We start from the raw sequence: 23,331 nt of genomic DNA, 5'->3' as shown, positions 1-23,331 counted from the left end.
TTAGATAAGATTTTGTTATATACATTATTGTAAATTCAGATTTTATATTCATGGTATTTTGTTACCTTACAATTGGAAGTACATTTAAAGTATAATTTACACAGTAGAAGAAAAAATAAATAAAAACCAGAGTGAGCTCAATCTCAATATGCAAAAATATAATGTATCCTTAAAAAGATGTGTGTGTATAGGAGACCCAGCAAAGTTGACTGACACATGTAATATTTAGGAAAAGTAACTTTATTAAACAATAGAACATACAAAACCCCTCCATCTAACTAATAAAAATCAAAACATAATTGGCCAATTGTATATGTGTGGGTGTGAATCTCACGCTGTCCTGAGAGATATGCCGCTTGTACTTATTACTGTTGACCGCACAGTTAAAAGACAGGAAAAATGGGGGGGAAAGTACCGCGCTTCAAGGGATATCTATAAGGTGTACATTTACCTCAGTGATGATAAATCATATAAAATACTAATGGAAACTATGTTGATAAAACTATTGTGCAATAGATCATAAATATTGTTGATATTCAATGTGTTGTGTGAGAGTATAAACTAAATAAATAACCACTTTTTGCTGTCTTACGTCTGGGCCACTTTCTGCGATTTGGCACTGTGCGACTTTAACTGACAATTCCGCGGTCGTGCGACGCTGTACCCAAACAAACGTTACGTCCCTTTTTTCCCACAAACATAGCTTTCTTTTGGTGGTATTTGATCACCTGTGTGATTTTTACTTTTTGCGCTATAAACAAAAAAAGAGCGTAAATTTTGAAAAAATAACAATATTTTTCACATTTTTTTATATGAAATTCCCCCCCCCCCCAAAAATGTAAAAATCAAAATTTTTTTACATTTTTGGCCAATTTGTTTTCTGCTACCTATGTTTGGTAAAAAAAAATCACAATAAATGTATTTTGATTGGTTTGCTCAAAAGTTATTGCGTTTACTAACTAAGGGAAAGATTTCTGTCATTTTCGGTGTTTTTTTTTTTTTAACGAGTAATGACGGCGATCTGCGATTTTTTTTTGCGGGACTGCGACACTGCGGCGGACAGATCGGACCCTTGACTGACATTTTTGACACTTTTGGGGGTACCAGTGACATTACTGCAGTAATCAGTGATATATATATGCACTGTTACTGTAAAAATTACACTGGCAGGGAAGGGGTTAATGTATGCCTGGTGCTTACTGACATGTGCGGGGGGAGGTGACTATGTGACACAAGGACAGATTGAGGGTTCAGCTATGCTGAACCCTGCCATCTGACCCTGCCTGTCACTTAGGAGATCTGCCGTCTTGTGTTTACACAAGTGGGCGGATCTCCACACTCAATTCCCCGACGATCGGGGAAGAGCAGCGGCGATCACCGCTGCTCCTCCCCTGGCCCGACTCCCGCTGTGACTGAACACAGCGGGAGCGAGCCTCTGGCGGCGCGCACCCGCCGCCGAGAAGGGGGTAGTACTACGTCGCCAGACGTTATCAAGCCACTTTACCGCAGTAGTGCTCTAGTGAGCAGTCGGCAAGTGGTTAAACAAGCTATTAATATATGATGATATATGATATGTTATGTACCCTTTTAGATCAGATAAAAAAGCTCATTCCACATGACAATAAATATTAAAGTGCTCAAATAGATACATACAATAGTGTACAATATTATTCAATAAATGTAAATAACAGGGTGTTAATAAAATGACTGTGTATAGGATAAATCAATAATTATATAGAAACGTGTATAAATAAATTGATCTTCAAAATATATACATAATCACATGGTGTAAAGGTGTACTCACTTTTGTTGCCAGAAGCTTAGACATTAATGGCTGTGTGTTGAGTTATTTTGAGGGGACAGCAAATTTAAACTGTTATACAAGCTGTACACTCACTACTTTACATTGTAGCAAAGTGTTATTTCTTCAGTGTTGTCTCATGATAGAATAAAATATTTACAAAAATATGAGGGGTATACTTACTTTTGTGAAATACTGCAGGGCTCAAAATTTCAAGTCATGAGCTACTAGCCAGGCCTTAAGAGTTACTCGCCACTTGTTGCCCCACCCAAACCCTACCCTGCTCCGCCCCTAAACACACAGTGTGCCTCCTTTCAATGCAGAGTGACCATAGCGTGCCCCCTTTCAATGCAGAGTGACCACAGCGTGCCCCCTTTCAATGCAGAGTGACCACAGCGTGCCCCCTTTCAATGCAGAGTGACCACAGCGTGCCCCCTTTCAATGCAGAGTGACCACAGTGTGCCCCCTTTCAATGCAGAGTGCCCACAGCGCGCCCCTTTCAATGCAGAGTGCCCACAGCGTGCCCCCTTTCAATGAAGAGTGCCCACAGCGTGCTCCCTTCAATGCAGAGTGCCCACAGCGTGCCCCCTTCAATGCAGAGTGCCCACAGCGCGCCCCCTTTCAATGCAGAGTGCCCACAGCGTGCCCCCTTTCAATGAAGAGTGCCCACAGCGTGCCCCCTTCAATGCAGAGTGCCCACAGCGTGCCCCTTTCAATGCAGAGTGCCCACAGCGTGCCCCCTTTCAATGAAGAGTGACCACAGCGTGCCCCCTTCAATGCAGAGTGTCCACAGCGTGCCCCCTTCAATGCAGAGTGACCACAGCGTGCCCCCTTTCAATGCAGAGTGCCCACAGCGGCAGGCACTAATACATTCCCCATACAGCACAGCCCTTACTCGCCATCCACATCATTCCACTCGCAAAATGCGAGCAGGCGAGTGGAATTTTTGAGGGCTGAAATACTGTATGTATACCCCAATAGGGGGCACAATCTACATGAACTAGATCACAAAATGAAAACTTCTCCTTCATATTGCATGTAACGGGTTGTTCTTCAGAATTCCTAAAATTATCCTTTGGTAGGATGTATTCCGAAACTGACACATGGCTAAATTTCATTCAAAGTTCATTAGGGAATTCTCTGATAGACTGTAGAGTGAGACCAACCCACATATAAACGGTCTTCATGGGCCACTTCATGTGGCTAAATAACATTTTAAGTCCTTTATTGAAATGTGTTATAAAATCAACCCCCATATGAGCAGCATGGAGCCAGAGTGAACTTATGGCACGTTTACCAAGTATCAAGCATAAATGGAAAACTCCCAGGGATAGGTTCCCCTGTCTTCACATAGAACATTCACATAGCTTGTCGCATAGCACGCTTAACCCTTCCTTTGTTGGCAAATAGATCAACACAGGAAATATTCGACAACTGTGTAGTATGTAGTTCATAATTGCCCAGTATGGGAGCCATCAGTTTTTATCAGGAAAAGTTTCCAAGTCATATAACACTTAAGTAGATAAAATAGTACTTAGCCAGCCATGTGTGTCTTAAAAAGTTCAAGCTGCTCTTACAGAAAGTGGTGGTCTATAATTTTATATCCAGAGAAGTCATAGTCCCTTAAATGGGTGGAGGATGTAGGAAAGGAGGTATCCCAGAATCTGGCATCATGGGAGCAAGGCTGGAAGCCTTACAGGTTTCGCCAGTCACGCCCGCTGCTTCACAGGCAATTGTCACCCATCTAGATGGGTGACCCACCGAGATGGGTGACAATTTAGTTAAATAACTTAAGATTCGTAGTACTTTGTAAATTATACCTTACCATTGAGAGTATATGTAAAGCGATACGAAACAAATAAGTGTTAATTACCATAATTAATTCACATAAATCATATATATCATGGCACTGGATTTTTTTTTTAATCCTCTAAGTACCTTTTTCCTGCATTGCTGTTGTGTGGTCACATGGTCTTTCCCTGTTATTTGTTATCTGCAGGGAAAGACTTCGGGGAGGGGCTTTTATTACTCTGTTGAGGTATGCTCTCTACAGTGTGAGACTGTGTATGGTCAGCCCTGGCAGATGCTGTACAACTCACATGACTTAAAAAAAAAAAAAAGAAAAAGTTTTATAGCTGCCTATAAATCTTTTCTGAACATCAAATGTGTATTTTTGTAAATATATATAATATTATATGGTGTATTCAGAGGCAGAGATGATTGACACTAGCTTTCATTTCTTTTAGACAGGATCTGCATCCAAGGCTCTTTTTTTTTTAACTTTGCAGGTATTAGTTATTAAAAAAGGAATAGCGCGCAAATGCAAAAGAAATTACTACCGAACCTGAAGAGAGTCCATAAATAAAAATGGGGGTTTGGTCCCACCATATGGCCATATCGTGCTCAAGCCCACTACTGCGTCAAAGTACCCCATTATCAGTGGGTCCTACACTATCCATGAAAAAGAGATGAATCCAGCCTTTCTGACCCTTGGAGATAATACTCCTTGCTGGGAAAAATGTGCAAATGCACTACAGGGGACTCCTCCTATATCCACTTGATGGTGGACACTGATTGAGTACAGGTGTATGTGGGGGGTGGGGAGGGCTGCTCAACCTCGATAGTCTAGTCAGACTGAATACATAATAAACAGGCAAAAAATTTGGGGGAGCATACCCATGTATTTCCAAAGCTGCTGCAGCTATGAACCAAAAGACATGTATATTAAAAAAGAATAGCGCGCAAATGCAAAAGAAATTACTACCAAACCTGAAGAGAGTCCATAAATAAAAATGGGGGTTTGGTCCCACCATTATGAGGTTGAGCATCCCATCCCCCACACACACCTGTACTCTATTGGTGTCCTCTATCAAGTAGATATAGGAGGAGTCCCCTGCAGTGCATTAGCACACCTTCCCAGCAAGGAGTGTTGTCTCCAAGGGTAAGAGAGGCTGGATTCACCCCTTTTTTATGGATAGTGTAGGACCCACCGATAATGGGGTACTTTGACGCAGTGGTGGGCTTGAGCACGATATGGCCATATGGTGGAACTAAATCCCCATTTTTATTTATGGATTGTCTCCATATTTGATAGTCATTTCTTTTGCATGGTTGCGCTATTCTTTTTTAATATACATGTTGCTTGGTCCATAGCTGCACCGGCTTTAGATATACATGTTCAGGGTTTGCTCCCCCAATTTTTTGCTTGTTTATTAGGTATTCGGTCTGACCAGACTTGAGAGGTTGAGCATCCCATCCCCCACACACTCCTGTACTCTATTGGTGTCCTCTATCAAGTAGATATAGGAGGAGTCCCCTGCAGTGCATTAGCACACCTTCCCAGCAAGGAGTGTTGTCCCCAAGGGTAAGAGAGGCTGGATTCACCCCTTTTTTATGGATAGTGTAGGACCCACCGATAATGGGGTACTTTGACGCAGTGGTGGGCTTGAGCACGATATGGCCATATGGTGGAACTAAATCCCCATTTTTATTTATGGATTGTCTCCATATTTGATAGTCATTTCTTTTGCATGGTTGCGCTATTCTTTTTTAATATACATGTTGCTTGGTCCATAGCTGCACCGGCTTTAGATATACATGTTCAGGGTTTGCTCCCCCAATTTTTTGCTTGTTTATTAGGTATTAGTTATTACATTTGATATATTTAATACTAATTTATATTAAAACTAGGCTTTTTTTGTGAGTAAATGTAATCAATCAGCATACTATATCCCTCCCCATAGTGTTTAGCAATAGGAGGACATGGAAGAGGAGGGAAGGTATTGTCATTTATCCCTGTGTATAGGTTCACATGCGTGACTTTATAGTCGTGTGGGCTGCAAAAAGAAAAAGGAGGAAATGAAGAGCTTAGAAAGAAACTGAAATCGAGCATGCTCTGTGGAGGACACCAGCTGATCTATGCAATCTCAACCTGCAGTGGGGACACAGAGAAGATGAGAGGGAAAGGCCAGACCAACCAGGTACATTTCACTCTGATTTAGTGCCTTTGTGAATATAAATACTCTGTTACAGGTTATCATAGTCTGGGATTAATAACACCTAAAAGTCCCTCATTGTATCCACCCCCCCCCTTTCCCTTGTTGGGGAGTAGGGGAGATATGTTTTATCTTACTGTCCACAAAAGTGCATAAGGTAGCAATATTACTAAATGCCTTCATGTACCTATGTTACGCTAGTAATAGACAAATGATAAGCAATAGACTGTTCATCGATTAGATTTTGAAAATGACAAGTTCATTTATTTTTAAACAATTGTTCCATGCAAAAATGGTAAAGTAAGTCAAACTTCGTGCAAAGATCAATTGCTCATTTTCAAATAAAGGGATCATTCATTCATTAAACCACCTAATTTCCTAAAGATACATTTCTTTCATTGAATTCATCATTTTGTGGAATGGCGTGTTCATCGTTAGCCTTCAAATGAATCCCTTGTATCTCTGTGACGTCCTTAGGATTTAATGCCAAGGGTGTACATTGGCATTTGGATTTGGGTGAAGTTAAGATAAAGCCGTGCATTTTTTTTTTTTATCTGCCTATTAAACGCTCGGGAGAACATAGCGGATTGCAACAGGGAGGAGTAAGGATCTTTGAAAGGAACAAGGAGACATCAGGGATTGGGGTACAGGTAGAGTCCTGCAAGCCTTCTCTTAGAGCCTTCCCCTAGTCCCCTAGAGACCTGCAAGCCTTGTTGACTCCCTTTGCTGTACAGTAAAGGAGTCACAGACATCTGGTAAATGCGGTGTGTTAATATTACAGCACATGGGTGTATACACAGGGGGGAATCTTGGGAAAAAGGCACGAAGCACTCAAGATTGCACTAAAGAATTTTTTTGTCACTTTAATTATTATTTATCACTCATGTTTACCATTTATCATCACTTATATCACTGGCCTCTTTATTAGGGACACCTTGCTAGTAGCGGGTAGGAACCTTTTTTGCCTTCAGAACTGCCCAAATTCTTCGTGGCATAGTGTTGGAAACATTCCTCAGAGATTTTGATCCATATTGACATGATAGCATCACACATTTGATGTCATGCCATGTGATTGGCTGATTTGTGTTAGTTACCAAGCAATTAAACAGGTGTTCCTAATAAGTAGCCGGCGTGTGTATATTTCCACCAGTGGATGGCAGTTTTTATATTTTTGTAGGTGCATCTATGGTATGCTCTATGTCTTTTCTCTGAAATAATGTTTCCTGTTTCCTTTCTGCAGTTAAGCAGTAAAGCCCGTGTCTGTCTGTTTTGTAGGGCTATATAATTTATAATATATATATAAATATATTATAATATAATATATCTATATCATTTATATATAGAATTTCTAGCAATAGCTCCTCCCAAGAGCCAGCCTACTGCTTACATCAGTGTTGAGGGCCCTTGAGGAAGGCATAGAGGTAGGGTGCTGTGATGTCTTTAGGAAGCTATGTACAGCACTCTGCCAGCATCTTCAACAAGCCATGATCAGTTTGCATTGCATAAAGCAGTGTTTCTCAGTTCATCAGGCACACTAAAGCTGGATACACACTATGCAACTTTTGTTGTTAGATTTCCTTTAAATTTACCTTCAACTATGTAGTGCAAGGGCCTGCCTGATTGCATACAAATTAGAAGGATTTAGATTTGACCTCATATTATATGGTTTTGGTAAATCTAAAGGCCCGTACACACGATAAGAAAATCTATAGGGAAAATTCGTCCGACGACCGATCTGCCGATTTTTGGATTGTTAGTATGGTGCTTTCGACAGCCAAATGCAGGCTATAAAATTTTTGTCCTCCGTAATACAACGTCCGATTTTTGTCTCATTAGTACAGATTTCGACGGAAAAAAAATCTTAAGAGCAAGACTAGGCATGCTCAGATGAAAGAACACATACAAAGCAATCCAACACATGACATCACTTCTGAAGTAGAATTCTGTCGTACGGGAAAATTCGTATGAAAATAACCTCTTCACTTTCCACATCAGACTAGCATGCCACAAAAAATGGATTTTCGTTCGATAATCTGATCGTGTGTATGGGGCTTAAAGGAAAAAAGACAATTGTATAGTGTGTATGGCCCATAACAGGCCAGGTTTGCAAGAAAACTGAAATACATCATTTGCTGCTCAGTGATTGCAGTATTCTAGTCTGTATCTCCCCAAGGTAATACTTAACCACTTAAGCCCCGGAAGATTTTACCCCCTTCCTGACCAGGGTTTTTTTTGCGTTTTTTTACTGCGTGATTTTAACGGACTATTGCGCGGTCGTGCGACGCTGTACCTAAACGAATTTGACATCCTTTTTTTCCCACAAACAGAGCTTTCTTTTGGTGGTATTTGATCACCTGTGCGATTTTTACTTTTTGTGCTATAAACAAAAAAAGAGCGTAAATTTTGCAAAAACAACAATATTTTTCACATTTGTTATATGAAATTCCCCCCAAAAAATATGTAAAAATCAAAATTTTTTAACATTTTTGGCCAATTTGTTTTCTGCTACATATGTTTGGTAAAGAAAATCACAAAAAGCGCATTTTGATTGGTTTGCGCAAAAGTTATTGCGTTTACTAACTAAGGGAAAGATTTCTGTCATTTTTGGTGTTTTTTTTTTAACGCGTAATGGCGGCGATCTGCGATTTTTTTTGCGGTACTGTGACATTGCGGCGGACAGATCGGACCCTTGACTGACATTTTTGACACTTTTGGGGTTACCAGTGACATTAATACAGTAATCAGTGCTATACATATGCACTGTTACTGCAAAATGACACTGGTAGTGAAGGGGTTAACTTTATTTGAGAGGGAGGGGCTGTGTGTGTCCCTAGGGGCGTGATTCTTACTGTGATTGGCTGTGGCTTGAAGTGTAGGAACAGTGATCAACGGTCCTACATAGTAGAACCGTATGATCACTGTTTCTACACAGGGGAGAATGACAGGCGGCTTGTTTACATCAGCCGCCTGACTTTCTCCCTCTGCACCGACTATCGGCGAGTGACCGGCGGACATCGGGTCCGCCGGTCACACGCACGGACTTGCTGGGGAACGCTCGCCCGCTATTGGCTCCCAAGCAAGTGACAGGCTAGTGACGTATATATACGTCACTTTGCCTGGCCGGGGCTGACTGCCAACGTATATCGTCGTGCGGCGGTCGGCAACCGGTTAAAATCTGGCCTGTTAGTGGGCCCCGAGGACCGGAGTTGAGATGAAAAACACTGGCATAGAGAAACACAGAGACCCAGTGATGATGTCACTTGGTCCAAAATAAAGTAAATCATAAATGGAAATGTTAATGTTCATATGTTGCGTATCAAGTAAGAGAGTACTTTGCTCTGGCTATCTGAAATGATGGAAAAGTAAATGTTATGCCCCAAACGTGTGGACATAAAAAGTGTCACTCTCTGAATGTTTAAGCAAAAGCAGTATTCCGCTTTAATGAAAAAAGGGTAACGCTTATAATAATATAACAGTCATGCACCCCAATTCATGCTGGCTGTGAAATCTTGTACGTTAGATAACTAGTGCTGTAAAAGATCATAAGTGTACAGGGGATTTCTGTCCATTTAAAAATAAACTGAAGTCTAGTTTGGGTCTGTGCACCCCTCTGTGAGCTGACACCTTCTGAGGCTTTTGATTGACAGCTCCACTTCATAGACTAAACCGGTCTCTGACACCTAGCCCAGCGGGGGTCAGAGCATTACTGGGCCTGCAGGACGCCCCCCTGCCGAGTGGTCCTGGTTTGCAGCTTCCCAGCTTTATGTGACCATGAGCGTGCTGAGCACAAGATAACCCGTATCAGGATATAATAGTACAGCTACATGTTGAGTGAGATTTGGTTGTAATTGAAGTGGCAGGGAACGTCACTATTGATATAGTAGATTTTTAGACTGCTACACGGCTAATAGAGATAGTGAGAAGAATGCCCAGGATGATGCACATTTGCTCCTACAGTCATTGGGCATGCTGTGATTAAATACAGTACATTTTAACCCCTTCACGCCGACGTAACACATACACTATATTACCAAAAGTATTGGGACACCTGCCTTTACGCGCACATGAACTATAATGGCTTCCCAGTCTTAGTCCGTGGGGTTCAATATTGAGTTGCCCCCCCCCCCCTTTGCAGCTATACCAGCTTCAACTGTTCTGGGAAGGCTGTCCACAAGGTTTAGGAGTGTGTCTATGGGAATGTTTGACCATTCTTCCAGAAGCGCATTTGTGAGGTCAGGCACTGATTTTGGTCAAGAAGGCCTGGCTCGCAGTCTCCGCTCTAATTCATCCCAAAGGTATTCTATTGGGTTGAGGTCAGGCCAGTCAAGTTCCCCTACCCCAAAACCGCTTATCCGTGTCTTTATGGACCTTGCTCTGTGCACTGATCTAAATCATTTGGTGGGGGGGGGGGGGGGGTTGTTTATCAGGGGTTGGGCTTGGCTCCTTAATTTCAGTGAAGAGAACTCTTAAAGCAAAAGCATACCAAGACATTTTGGACAATTTCGTGCTCCCAACTTTGTGGGAACAGTTTGGGGATGGCCCCTTCCTGTTCCAACATGACTGCGCACCAGTGTGCAAAGAAAGGCATGGATGAGTGATTTTGGAGTGGAGGAACTTGACTGGCCTGCACAGAGTCCTGACCTCAACCTGATAGAACACCTTTGTGATGAATTATAGCGGAGACTGCGAGAAGGGTCTTCTCATCCACATCAGTGTCTGGCCTCACAAATAGTCAAACATTTCCATAGACACACTCCTAAACCTATTAAATGCTATTAAAGTTCATGTGTGTGTGTAAAAGCAGGTGTCCCAATACTTTTGGTAATATAGTGTGTGTGTGTGTGTGTGTGTGTGTGTGTGTGCGTGTGTAGTAATCAAGGGGTTATTTCTAACTATGCGCCGGGGATCTGCGCTTTTTTAGACTGACACTAACACTAGATAATGTCACCTGTGTCACTAATAATAGTGATCAGAAAAAAAACTGTACACTATAAAATTGACACTGTGACAGGGCAATAAAGGGGTTAACTGGGGGTGATCGGGGAGGATCAGGGGGTTAAATCTTTATTGGGGGGGTGGAGGGGACCCTAAACCTCCTTTGGGATAGAAACTAACTCGCTAGCGCAAACTCAAGTCACAATCAATGTGTGTGTGAATATATATATATATATATAAACTTATATGTATTATGTTTTAAAAAATGATTTTTTATCTATATACGTGTACACAACAGACATATTTGCCTGTTACATATGCAAGCTCTACTTCCTACCATGTTGTGCACTGGTTTCATTCTATTGCTGTTTCTCATACAATATGTGAGTCAGCTGATCAATTGGAAACAATTTTCTCCCTCTGTGGCTGTTATATTTTCTATAGGCAGAGTGCATGTTATACATAGTGCTCAATGATTTTTTTTAAAAGAACAGAAATCGTATCCTTTGCAGAATCACACACACTGTATGATACATTTGACTCAGGCCAGATTTACTTTGCTTCACACATATTAGATTGCAGCATGGGACTTTAGAAGACAGTTGTAGCTAATATTTCAACTAGTGTCACACAACTGGACGTCTGCTGATTTTCATGCTAATAAATTCTCCTAAAACACGCATTGAATTAACTTTTAAATGATATATTAAGGTAGTTTTTTTACAGTTTTAAAAAAATGAAGCATTTAATGATAACTTGCCTGATTTCCATCTCAATGACTTCCTAATATTCTAATGTCATTAGAATTTCTTTAAATCATTTGCTCTATTTGATTGCCTTGGTACAACACATAGCATGATATTACAGAATTAAATAAGTGTTACCATTACATTTTAGTAACTCAATTAGAAGTTTGATGTGCTGTAGTTCTGTAAGGGTCATCTGTGGAAACGAGATCATGGCAGCGTCGCAGTGGTCAGCGCTGTGACCCCTGCTAAGTTCTGATCAGATATCTGTGTGAAGTTGGGAAGACTTTCACATGCTTATGCAAGTTTTTTCCTGGGGTTTAAAAAATTAGAGGTGAGTGAATGGGTTCATGAATAGCAAGATGTGTCATTCACGGACAAGCAAATATCTGTAAATATTGCCTTATCCAGCTCAATATTCAATACATCTGTTGCAGAAGTGAACAGATGGAGGACCCAGTTAAAGCATATATCAACCACAAATAAAACGTTATTATAAAAGTTCTTAGATTACAAGTCCTTACAGGTGGTAACTGCATTTGTTTTCTTTCTTCAGTTTTTTTCCCCTTATTTTAACCTGGTAGACCTGTGAATAACAGTCTCCCTGTCCTATAGTGGCTACACATATGGCGCTTTTCCACTGCATGGAACCGAACGGTTCGGCTCGCTTTTGTGCTTTTCCACTGCTGGTACCGCATGGTATGGTGTAGGAACGGTTCGGTATGGTACGGTACGGCGGCGCTTTTTGTCACTGCATGGAACCGAACAGTACGGCTCTCAAAAACAGTACCACCTCGATTGTAGTTCCAAGAGGTACCATACCCCGTACCATATCCCACAATCCTTTGCATGCAGTCACTACTAGCCACTGATTGGTCAGAGAAACCCACCCACCCCGTTGTTATCCCACCCACTTAACTTTAGTACTACTTTAGTGGAAATGCAAACCATACCGTACCGTACTGAACCGTTCCAACACCGTACCATGCAGTACCAAGCAGGGCCAAGCAGGGCCGAGTAGAGCCGAACCGGTACTTGCAGTGGAAAAGTGCCATAATTTCTCTGCTGTATCTATGGAGGGAACTATGGTTGACATCCAGGATGGACTTCAAATTTGTCTGCTTTTATTCATCTCTATTACATTGAGGGTGGGAAGACCAGGTTATACAAGGAGGATACCGTTGTTTTTTACTCCAGTTCATATCATAAGAAGTGATAAGGGCATTGCAATTCTTGCAGGATCAACAGGAATTTTCTGTACTTGCTGAAATGTTCTTAGATGTGGCGGCTGCATTCGTTTTCTTTTTTCAAGCTAGGGACTGGTAAGCTGCAATATATTATATTAAAATGTGACTGCACCTTACTGTAAAGTTACATCTATATTGTAGTCCCCCCGTCCCAGCACCCTCTGCTGTGATCTGTCCCCCATCGATATCCCTAGCTAGATTGAACAGCCATTTAACAAAATCTTCCAGGCTGGGCCCTTAGCATGCGTTCTGTAATCCTTTATTCATTCCTATATCTGATTTCTCACTGGACTGCAGACAGGAAAATATTAGACTGGGAAGGGTAATGAGGGCCAGAGGGGGACTAGAATATACCAGTAACTGCTTAAAAGGCATGGTTACACCTTAAAGATATGCCCATGTCTTCTCCATGTAAAAATGTTGTTTTATAAGTGTCCCACAGGGGAGATCAGACTTTTGAGGCACCACTTATCTTTTGAGGCACCACCTACATATCTTGTTATAAACTAAAAAAAAAATAATCATAATAGCCAAAGATAAAATCAAAGAAGTTTCTTGAAAGAGCACGTAATATAAAAAAAAATATATAAAAAGAAAAATTCTAGTTAGTACAGTATGTCCTAATGTACAGGGTTAATCGATATTGGTATTGCAGCAAACTAGGGGCCACCGTACTCAATGTGTTTCGTAAATGCAATATTTTCTGCTTCTTAAGGAGCATTGTTGGAGGAATTATGCTAGCTGTCCATCCCAGAACTTGTATCAGCAGACCAGCACTAAATCCCTCCACAGGCGGGTGCAAGGGTATTCAAGGGGCCCAAGGCACAATCGAATACCATCCGTTGGTTCAGGGTTCTTACATGTTGGATCCCTCAATGGGAACAGTGAATCTTATCCATGATGATATTAAGGCAACAAAGACTTTAGCGTGTGCTTACTTGTTTGCATGTCGTGTGCAGGGGGGCACGTTTGCTTTTGGGGGGCTCTCTTCTCAAAGTGGGGGCAATTTATCTAAGTGGACACACTTCTGAATCTGCATAGGTCATCTCAATGTGTCATCTGAAAACCTTCTGTCTCTTCACAGGTACGTCCATCTATGACTGCTGCAACCCAAACTGAAAATTCCTCTACCCTGCGTTTTCTATACTGTTTCATGTGGTACGTCCATCTATGACTGCTGCAACCCAAACTGAAAATTCCTGAACCCTGCGTTTTCTATACTGTTTCATGTGGTATGTCTACTTGTTTATCCATCCGTAGCCTATCCTTCCTATGTTTTCTTACCTTTAATTTATAACCATTATAGCCTTTAACCTTTAGAAGTATCTGCCAGTTATCTTTAAATCTTTGTGAAGTGAAAGTGCAGTATATGTCCAGCCCTAATTTATCAATTCCTGATTACTAATTGGAGATATACACCACATAGACTGCAGGTGATCTTTTTTTTTTTTTCTTTAAACACCTTCAGCTCTCTCTCCTTGTAAAATGCACTCTCTACCACTTCTTCTGACAGCCCTGTCCTCTATCCTTAAACCCTCTCTCCTTCACCCCTCTTCTCTACCCAACAGCTTATATATATCACCCTCACTTCTGTCCTCACCTTATTACTGCACTCACCATCTCCTGCTATTTCTAAATCCACATGCTCACATATCCTCCAGGACACCGGGGCATGTCCCTTCATATAAATCACACTCTCATATTACCACCTTTACCTTTCTGCTTCTCCTAGCCTCTGGAGACATATCCCCAAACCCTGGGCCTCCATCATTTACCCATGTTCAAAATACCACTTACCCTGCACCCTCTGGCTGCAGTCGCAATCAGCACAATTTAGTTCCTATCTCACTTCTTCCCAAGACCGGACTCCCCTTCTCTTGCGCCCTTTGGAACGCCCGCTCTGTCTGTAATAAACCCACCTCTCTCCATGACCTTTTCATCGCTAACTCATTTAATCTACTCGCCATCACCGAAACCTGGCTTCACGAATCCAACACTGTGTCTTCTGCTGCCCTATCCCAAGGTGGTCTTCTATGGACTCACTCCCCTAGACCCAATGGACGCAAGGGAGGGGGTGTCGGGATCCTTCTAGCCTGTCAGGGAACTAGCCGCGCAAACGCACGTCCGCTAGGGCCAAGACGTGTGCGTGCTGGCCCACAAAGTGGACGTCCAATCACAGCACCCTCTGGCCTTTAAAAGGATATCTGTGGCACATGAACATTGCTGACTGGTCTTCAGCTTCCTGTTTCCTGCTTCCTGTGTTTGCTGCTGCTTCTGATCACCTGTTGACAACCCGACTTGTTCTTGTCTTCTCTTGTCTCGCTCCCAGCTCTGACCTCGGATTGTTCACGGATCTTCTCTTGTCATCTGCCCTGTGCTGTGTATGACCCCGGCTTGCCTAACCACGACTCTGCTATCTGATCTGCTGACCTCTGGCTTACTGACCTCTGCTTCTGTCCCCGACTACGCCTTTGGCTGTGCCTTGTCTGCTGTGATCTGCCTTGGTGCCCACCTGCTGTACCCAGCCTGCAGAACCTGCTTCCAGTACTTACCTGTTGATCCTGCCAGCTGCACTCTCCATTACAAACTACTTCATGCTGTGTGCAGTCTGCAACTTCCACAGCACTCCTGGGTCCTAGTGCTCACCTCCGCTGGTGTTCACCTGCAGAGAGATATTCCTACCATCAACCCTCATCTGGGGCACAGCTGGCAATCCCTGCTACTTTGGGCTTCGTGCTTCCTGTTACCACCTTCAGGGACACCAAGCACTCAGCCGCAAGGAGAGCCCTCTCAGCATTTCAGCTTCAGGACCAGGTACGTGACATAGCCCCACATAGCATCTTTCAGGTACTTCACCCGCCTCCATCTCTGTCACTCTCCTCATTTGAGGTACACTGCATTCGTCTCTTCTCCCCTGTTTCTCTAAGGATAGCTGTGATCTACCGCCCACCTGGTCCAGTATCGACCTTTCTTGACGACTTCTCTGCCTGGCTACCCTACTTTCTCTCTTCCGAAATCCCCACAATCATTCTCGGCGACTTCAACATCCCTATTAATACTAACACTCCTACCACTTCCAAACTTCTCAGTCTAACCTCCTCCTTTGACCTGAAGCAATGGATACATGCTTCTACTCACTCTGAAGGCAATATCCTTGACCTTGTATTCTCCCACCTATGCACTACGCACAACCTTTCAAACAATCCTTTCCCTCTCTCTGATCACTACCTTATTAGTTTCACTCTCTCCCTCTCCTCCACCTCCTCTCCCTCCAGCTACCTTACAGTTACCCGCAGAAACCTACGCCATCTCAACCCTTCTCTTCTCTACTCTGCTACTGACCACCTCTATGACAAAATAGCACCCCTGTCCTGCAGCAACCTGATAAATTGAGGGTTGATCCTTGATGCCTTAAGTGGTAGGTGTAGCCAACATCCCAATTGTTAATCTTAAAGCAGGGTTTGGTGCCTCAAGCCAAGGGGGTGGGACTTTATGGGCTAGTCAGATAGTAAGCTTATAGTAAAATTGTATAATTTATTGAAAAATAATAAATTCATACAGTAATAATCATCATAATTGTGCCAATGGGTTATAGACCCATGTGAGAAGGTGAAAAGGAAATAAAGTAATAAGTGACAGTGTGAAGGGTGACTTTGATATAGATCTCTGTCTGTAAGTGCTCAGCCAAGTGAGCTGTTTAGAGAGAGACTGTATATCTGAAGCTTCCGACGCGTTTCGGCCTGTATTGCCTTTATCAAGGAAGCGAAAGGGCCACCATCTCTGAAAGATATATGGTGGATATATATTAGAAATTCAATTCTTCGAAAATAATATTTGTTTTAAGAGAAAATAAGTGTACACATACTTGTGACTAAAAGTTGAATCCCGGACCTTTCTGTTTGTTCACCCAAAGCTTATCACACAGGATTTGTTGTGGACTTGCTGTCTGTGGTGTAGAGAATATATGGTATTCAAAATAAGTTTGATTTGCGAGTAAAGAAGGGGATAAATTGCCACGACTTACATGAAGAGTATAGATGCTTTGATTTATTGTGGTCAAAAGTCCTTCATGGATCACCTGAAATTTTTGTGAATCACATTGTCAGGAGTAGAAAATGATTTTTACTGTGAGCTACTATATAGCAGGTAAATTCACTTACAATTGTGAGAGTAGTTAAGGTGTACCAGCAGGGGGAGCCCCGGTTTTCTGTTTCGGTTTTCTCCCCTGACGCATATACTCTTCATGTATGTCGTGGCAATTTATCCCCTTCTTTACTCGCAAATCAAACTTATTTTGAATACCATATATTCTCTACACCACAGACAGCAAGTCCACAACAAATCCTGTGTGATAAGCTTTGGGTGAACAAACAGAAAGGTCCGGGATACAACTTTTAGTCACAAGTATGTGTACACTTATTTTCTCTTAAAACAAATATTATTTTCGAAGAATTGAATTTCTAATATATATCCACCATATATCTTTCAGAGATGGTGGCCCTTTCGCTTCCTTGATAAAGGCAATACAGGCCGAAACACGTCGGAAGCTTCAGATATACAGTCTCTCTCTAAACAGCTCACTTGGCTGAGCACTCACAGACAGAGATCTATATCAAAGTCACCCTTCACACTGTCACTTATTACTTTATTTCCTTTTCACCTTCTCACATGGGTCTATAACCCATTGGCACAATTATGATGATTATTACTGTATGAATTTATTATTTTTCAATAAATTATACAATTTTACTATAAGCTTACTATCTGACTAGCCCATAAAGTCCCACCCCTTGGCTTGAGGCACCAAACCCTTCTTTAAGTCCTGCAGCAACCTAGCCACTTCTGTCTACAACGCCTCACTCTTAGCCTCCCTGGACACACTGGACCCCCTCACCACACACCGAATCAGGCCCCGACCCCTTGGCAAACAGAAAACACTAGAAGTCTGAAAAAGCATAGCCGTGCTCTTGAGCGCCTATGGCGTAAGACTCGGTCTCAGGAGGATTTCAACCAATATAAATCTGCCCTCCAAAAATACAATTCCAGTCTCCACTCTGCCAAACAGACCTATTTTATCACTCTCATTAACAGCCTGTCATCACGCCCCCGGCAACTCTTCGATACCTTTAACTTTCTACTCCGTCCGCCACTACCCCCTCCCACCAACTCACTCACTGCCCAGGAAATTGCCTACCACTTCAAACAGAAGATTGATACAATTCGTAAGGAAATCATTGCTGTTCAGATACCTTCCATGCCTTATGCATCATGCCCACAGGTGCGATCTTTACTTCCCTAATTCAACCCCGCCACTACAGACGAGGTTGCTAAACTACTTGCTAACGTCCACTTAACCACCTGCCCTCTGGATCCTGTTCCATCGCAAATGCTACGTTCACCTTCTGGCTCTATTCTATGCTCTCTAACCCACATCTTCAATCTCTCACTCTCTTCTGGGATCTTCCCCAATTCTCTAAAACATGCACTAGTCAGCCCCATACTTAAAAAGCCCTCACTGGACCCCACCGATCTGAACAACCTACGTCCTATTTCCTTGCTCCCCTTTTCATCCAAACTCCTTGAACGTCTAGTCTACAACCGACTGTGCGACCACCTTGCCGAGAATAGCCTCCTTGATCCCCTTCAGTCTGGATTTCGGCCTCAACACTCCACTGAAACTGCTCTCCTAAAACTGACAAACGATCTACTAACGGCCAAAACCAATGGACACTATTCTGTACTCCTACTTCTGGACCTTTCTGCTGCCTTTGATACGGTTGACCATCCCCTCCTCCTCAAAAAACTCCATGCCTTTGGTCTCCGTGACTCTACTCTTAACTGGTTCTCTTCCTACTTATCCAACCGCACCTTTAGCGTTGCGTACAATTCTACTTCCTCTTCTCCTCTTCCCTTCTCTGTTGGGGTCCCCCAAGGCTCTGTTCTTGGACCCCTCCTATTTTCAATCTACACCTCCTCTCTAGGTCAGTTGATAGCCTCCCACGGCTTCCAATACCATCTCTACGCTGACGATACCCAAATCTATCTATCCACCCCTCAGCTCTCTCCCTCAGTCTCCTCACGTATCACTAATTTACTATCAGATATATTGGTCTGGATGTCTCACCACTTCCTCAAACTCAATCCATCCAAAACCGAGCTTATAATTTTTCCTCCACCACGTGCCCCTTCCCCTGATTTCTCTGTCAATATCGATGGCATTACTATCAGCCCATCCCCGCATGCCAAGGTCCTGGGTGTTGTCCTGGACTCTCAACTCTCCTTCAAACCCCACATCCAATCGCTGTCCAAATCTTGCCGCCTCAGCCTCCGCAACATCTCCAAAATACGCCCCTTTCTAACCAAAGACGCAACAAAGCTCTTAGTTCACTCCCTGGTCATCTCACGCCTTGACTACTGCAATTCCCTTCTCATTGGCATACCTTTTAACAGGCTATCCCCCCTTCAATCCATCATGAATGCTGCCGCCAGACTCATCCACCTTACCAATCGCTCAGTGTCCGCTGCTCCTCTCTGTCAAGCCCTCCACTGGCTTCCGCTCACCCAACGAATTAAATTCAAAATACTTACAACTAGTGTTGAGCGAACACGGACTGTATTATTCGTGTTCGTACCGAATAATTGGATTTTTTTTACCCGAACACGGACACGGACACTTTACTGTATGTTCGGGTAAAAATCCGTGTTCGGTCGTTTTATTTCCGGGTTTTGCATGCTTTGGCGCTCTTTTCATGGCGGGCTTTCAACAGCCAATCAACAATCGTTTAACTGGTGTGCCTTAAGCCATCCCAGCCATGCCTGCAAATGTCTTAGTAGCTGTGATTGGCCGTCTGAAGCATGTGACCAAGTCTTTATAAGTTCGAGGCAGCCGCCGCAGCAGCATCATTCTGCTGCTTAGCTAAGGGACAGAGCACACATCAATGTGCTGGCTGCTGATTAGGGAAAGATAGGCAGGAAAAAACCATTTGTGTCCGGATAGAATTGAGGGACAGGTCGGAGTGTTTAGGCAGGGCGAGTTGTAGGCATTTTAGGGATAGAGTCTGCTGAATTATAGGGTCAGTGTCTTCTACAAACTACAATCGATATTGCTGTGTGGGGGGTGGGGTGAATCTGCACTCAATCCTGATCTACGATCTCTTCTCAATCCTGTTAGGGACAGAGTCTGCTGAATTTTAGGGAAACTGTGTTCTACAAACTACAATCGATATTGCTGTGTGGTGTGGGATTGGAGATAGGCAGGTGTCAGTGATCCACATCCATTTTTCTGTGTGTGAGCTGCAGTGAACACAATCTTTTTGGGCTGCAGTGAACACAATCTTTTTGGGCTGCAGTGAACACAATCTTTTTGGGCTGCAGTGAACACAATCTTTTTGGGCTGCAGTGAACACAATCTTTTTGGGGTGCAGTGAACAAAATCTTTTTGGGGTGCAGTGAACACAATCCTTTTTGGTGTGCAGTGAACACAATCTTTGTGGGGTGCAGTGAACAAAATCCTTTGTGGGGTGCAGTGAACACAATCTTTTTGGGGTGCAGTGAACAAAATCCTTTTTGGGGTGCAGTGAACAACATCCTTTTTGGGGTGCAGTGAACACAATCTTTTTGGGGTGCAGTGAACAAAATCCTTTGTGGGGTGCAGTGAACACAATCTTTTTGGGGTGCAGTGAACACAATCTTTTTGGGGTGGAGTGAACAACATCCTTTTTGGGGTGCAGTGAACAAAATCCTTTTTGGGGTGCAGTGAACAAAATCATTTTTGGGGTGCAGTGAACACAATCTTTTTGGGGTGCAGTGAACACAATCTTTGTGGGGTGCAGTGAACACAATCTTTTTGGGGTGGAGTGAACAACATCCTTTTTGGGGTGCAGTGAACAACATCCTTTTTGGGGTGCAGTGAACACAATATTTTTGGGGTGCAGTGAACACAATCTTTGTGGGGTACAGTGAACAGAATCTTTGTGGGGTGCAGTGAACACAATCTTTGGGGGGTACAGTGAACACAATCTTTTTGGGGTGCAGTGAACACAATCTTTGTGGGGTGCAGTGAACACAATCTTTTTGGGGTGGAGTGAACAAAATCATTTTTGGGGTGCAGTGAACAACATCCTTTTTGGGGTGCAGTGATCAAAATCCTTTTTGGGGTGCAGTGAACACAATCTTTTTGGGGTGCAGTGAACAAAATCCTTTGTGGGGTGCAGTGAACAGAATCTTTGTGGGGTGCAGTGAACACAATCTTTGGGGGGGTACAGTGAACACAATCTTTTTGGGGTGCAGTGAACACAATCTTTGTGGGGTACAGTGAACAGAATCTTTGTGGGGTGCAGTGAACACAATCTTTGGGGGGTACAGTGAACACAATCTTTTTGGGGTGCAGTGAACACAATCTTTGGGGGGTACAGTGAACACAATCTTTTTGGGGTGCAGTGAACACAATCTTTGTGGGGTGCAGTGAACACAATCTTTGGGGGGGTACAGTGAACACAATCTTTTTGGGGTGCAGTGAACAACATCCTTTTAGGGTGCAGTGAACACAATCTTTGTGGGGTGCAGTGAACAACATCCTTTTAGGGTGCAGTGAACACAATCTTTGTGGGGTACAGTGAACAGAATCTTTGTGGGGTGCAGTGAACACAATCTTTGGGGGGTACAGTGAACACAATCTTTGTGAGGTGCAGTGAACACAATCTTTGTGGGGTGCAGTGAACACAATCATTGTGGGGTGCAGTGAACTCAATCTTTGTGGGGTACAGTGAACACAATCTCATACTTCTGAAGATTTGAGGGTGCTGCCTGTTCCATACTCCCCCCTACTCCTCATCTAGCCTTTTAGGGGTACAAACAATAGTAATTGGGGCCTAGTGTGGTTGTGTACGTGTGATATACATACACTTTTTTTGGATCATATTTTCTATTCCGCTATTTAATCAAAAACCTTTGGGGATCAGTTAAATTGGGGGATAGTCTGTGTTGGTACGTGTGAGAGAGATCCACCTTTCCAAGTTGTTGGGGTTCATCTCATACTTCTGAAGGTTTGAGGGTGCTGCCTGTTCCATACCCCCCCTACTCCTCATCTAGCCTTTTAGGGGTACAAACAATAGTAATTGGGGCCTAGTGTGGTTGTGTACGTGTGATATACATACACTTTTTTTGGATCATATTTTCTATTCCGCTATTTAATCAAAAACCTTTGGGGATCAGTTAAATTGGGGGATAGTCTGTGTTGGTACGTGTGAGAGAGATCCACCTTTCCAAGTTGTTGGGGTTCATCTCATACTTCTGAAGGTTTGAGGGTGCTGCCTGTTCCATACTCCCCCTACTCCTCATCTAGCCTTTTAGGGGTACAAACAATAGTAATTGGGGCCCAGTGTGGTTGTGTACGTGTGATATACATACACTTTTTTTGGATCATATTTTCTATTCCGCTATTTAATCAAAAACCTTTGGGGATCAGTTAAATTGGGGGATAGTCTGTGTTGGTACGTGTGAGAGAGATCCACCTTTCCAAGTTGTTGGGGTTCATCTCATACTTCTGAAGGTTTGAGGGTGCTGCCTGTTCCATACTCCCCCTACTCCTCATCTAGCCTTTTAGGGGTACAAACAATAGTAATTGGGGCCTAGTGTGGTTGTGTACGTGTGATATACATACACTTTTTTTGGATCATATTTTCTATTCCGCTATTTAATCAAAAACCTTTGGGGATCAGTTAAATTGGGGGATAGTCTGTGTTGGTACGTGTGAGAGAGATCCACCTTTCCAAGTTGTTGGGGTTCATCTCATACTTCTGAAGGTTTGAGGGTGCTGCCTGTTCCATACCCCCCCTACTCCTCATCTAGCCTTTTAGGGGTACAAACAATAGTAATTGGGGCCTAGTGTGGTTGTGTACGTGTGATATACATACACTTTTTTTGGATCATATTTTCTATTCCGCTATTTAATCAAAAACCTTTGGGGATCAGTTAAATTGGGGGATAGTCTGTGTTGGTACGTGTGAGAGAGATCCACCTTTCCAAGTTGTTGGGGTTCATCTCATACTTCTGAAGGTTTGAGGGTGCTGCCTGTTCCATACCCCCCCTACTCCTCATCTAGCCTTTTAGGGGTACAAACAATAGTAATTGGGGCCTAGTGTGGTTGTGTACGTGTGATATACATACACTTTTTTTGGATCATATTTTCTATTCCGCTATTTAATCAAAAACCTTTGGGGATCAGTTAAATTGGGGGATAGTCTGTGTTGGTACGTGTGAGAGAGATCCACCTTTCCAAGTTGTTGGGGTTCATCTCATACTTCTGAAGGTTTGAGGGTGCTGCCTGTTCCATACTCCCCCTACTCCTCATCTAGCCTTTTAGGGGTACAAACAATAGTAATTGGGGCCTAGTGTGGTTGTGTACGTGTGATATACATACACTTTTTTTGGATCATATTTTCTATTCCGCTATTTAATCAAAAACCTTTGGGGATCAGTTAAATTGGGGGATAGTCTGTGTTGGTACGTGTGAGAGAGATCCACCTTTCCAAGTTGTTGGGGTTCATCTCATACTTCTGAAGGTTTGAGGGTGCTGCCTGTTCCATACTCCCCCTACTCCTCATCTA

Source organism: Pelophylax lessonae, assembly GCF_965119305.1.
Source record: "Pelophylax lessonae genome assembly, chromosome: 6".
In the NCBI taxonomy this organism is placed as follows: domain Eukaryota; kingdom Metazoa; phylum Chordata; class Amphibia; order Anura; family Ranidae; genus Pelophylax; species Pelophylax lessonae.
The sequence above is the reverse complement of the archived record's forward strand: the minus strand, read 5'-3'. Positions refer to the sequence as shown.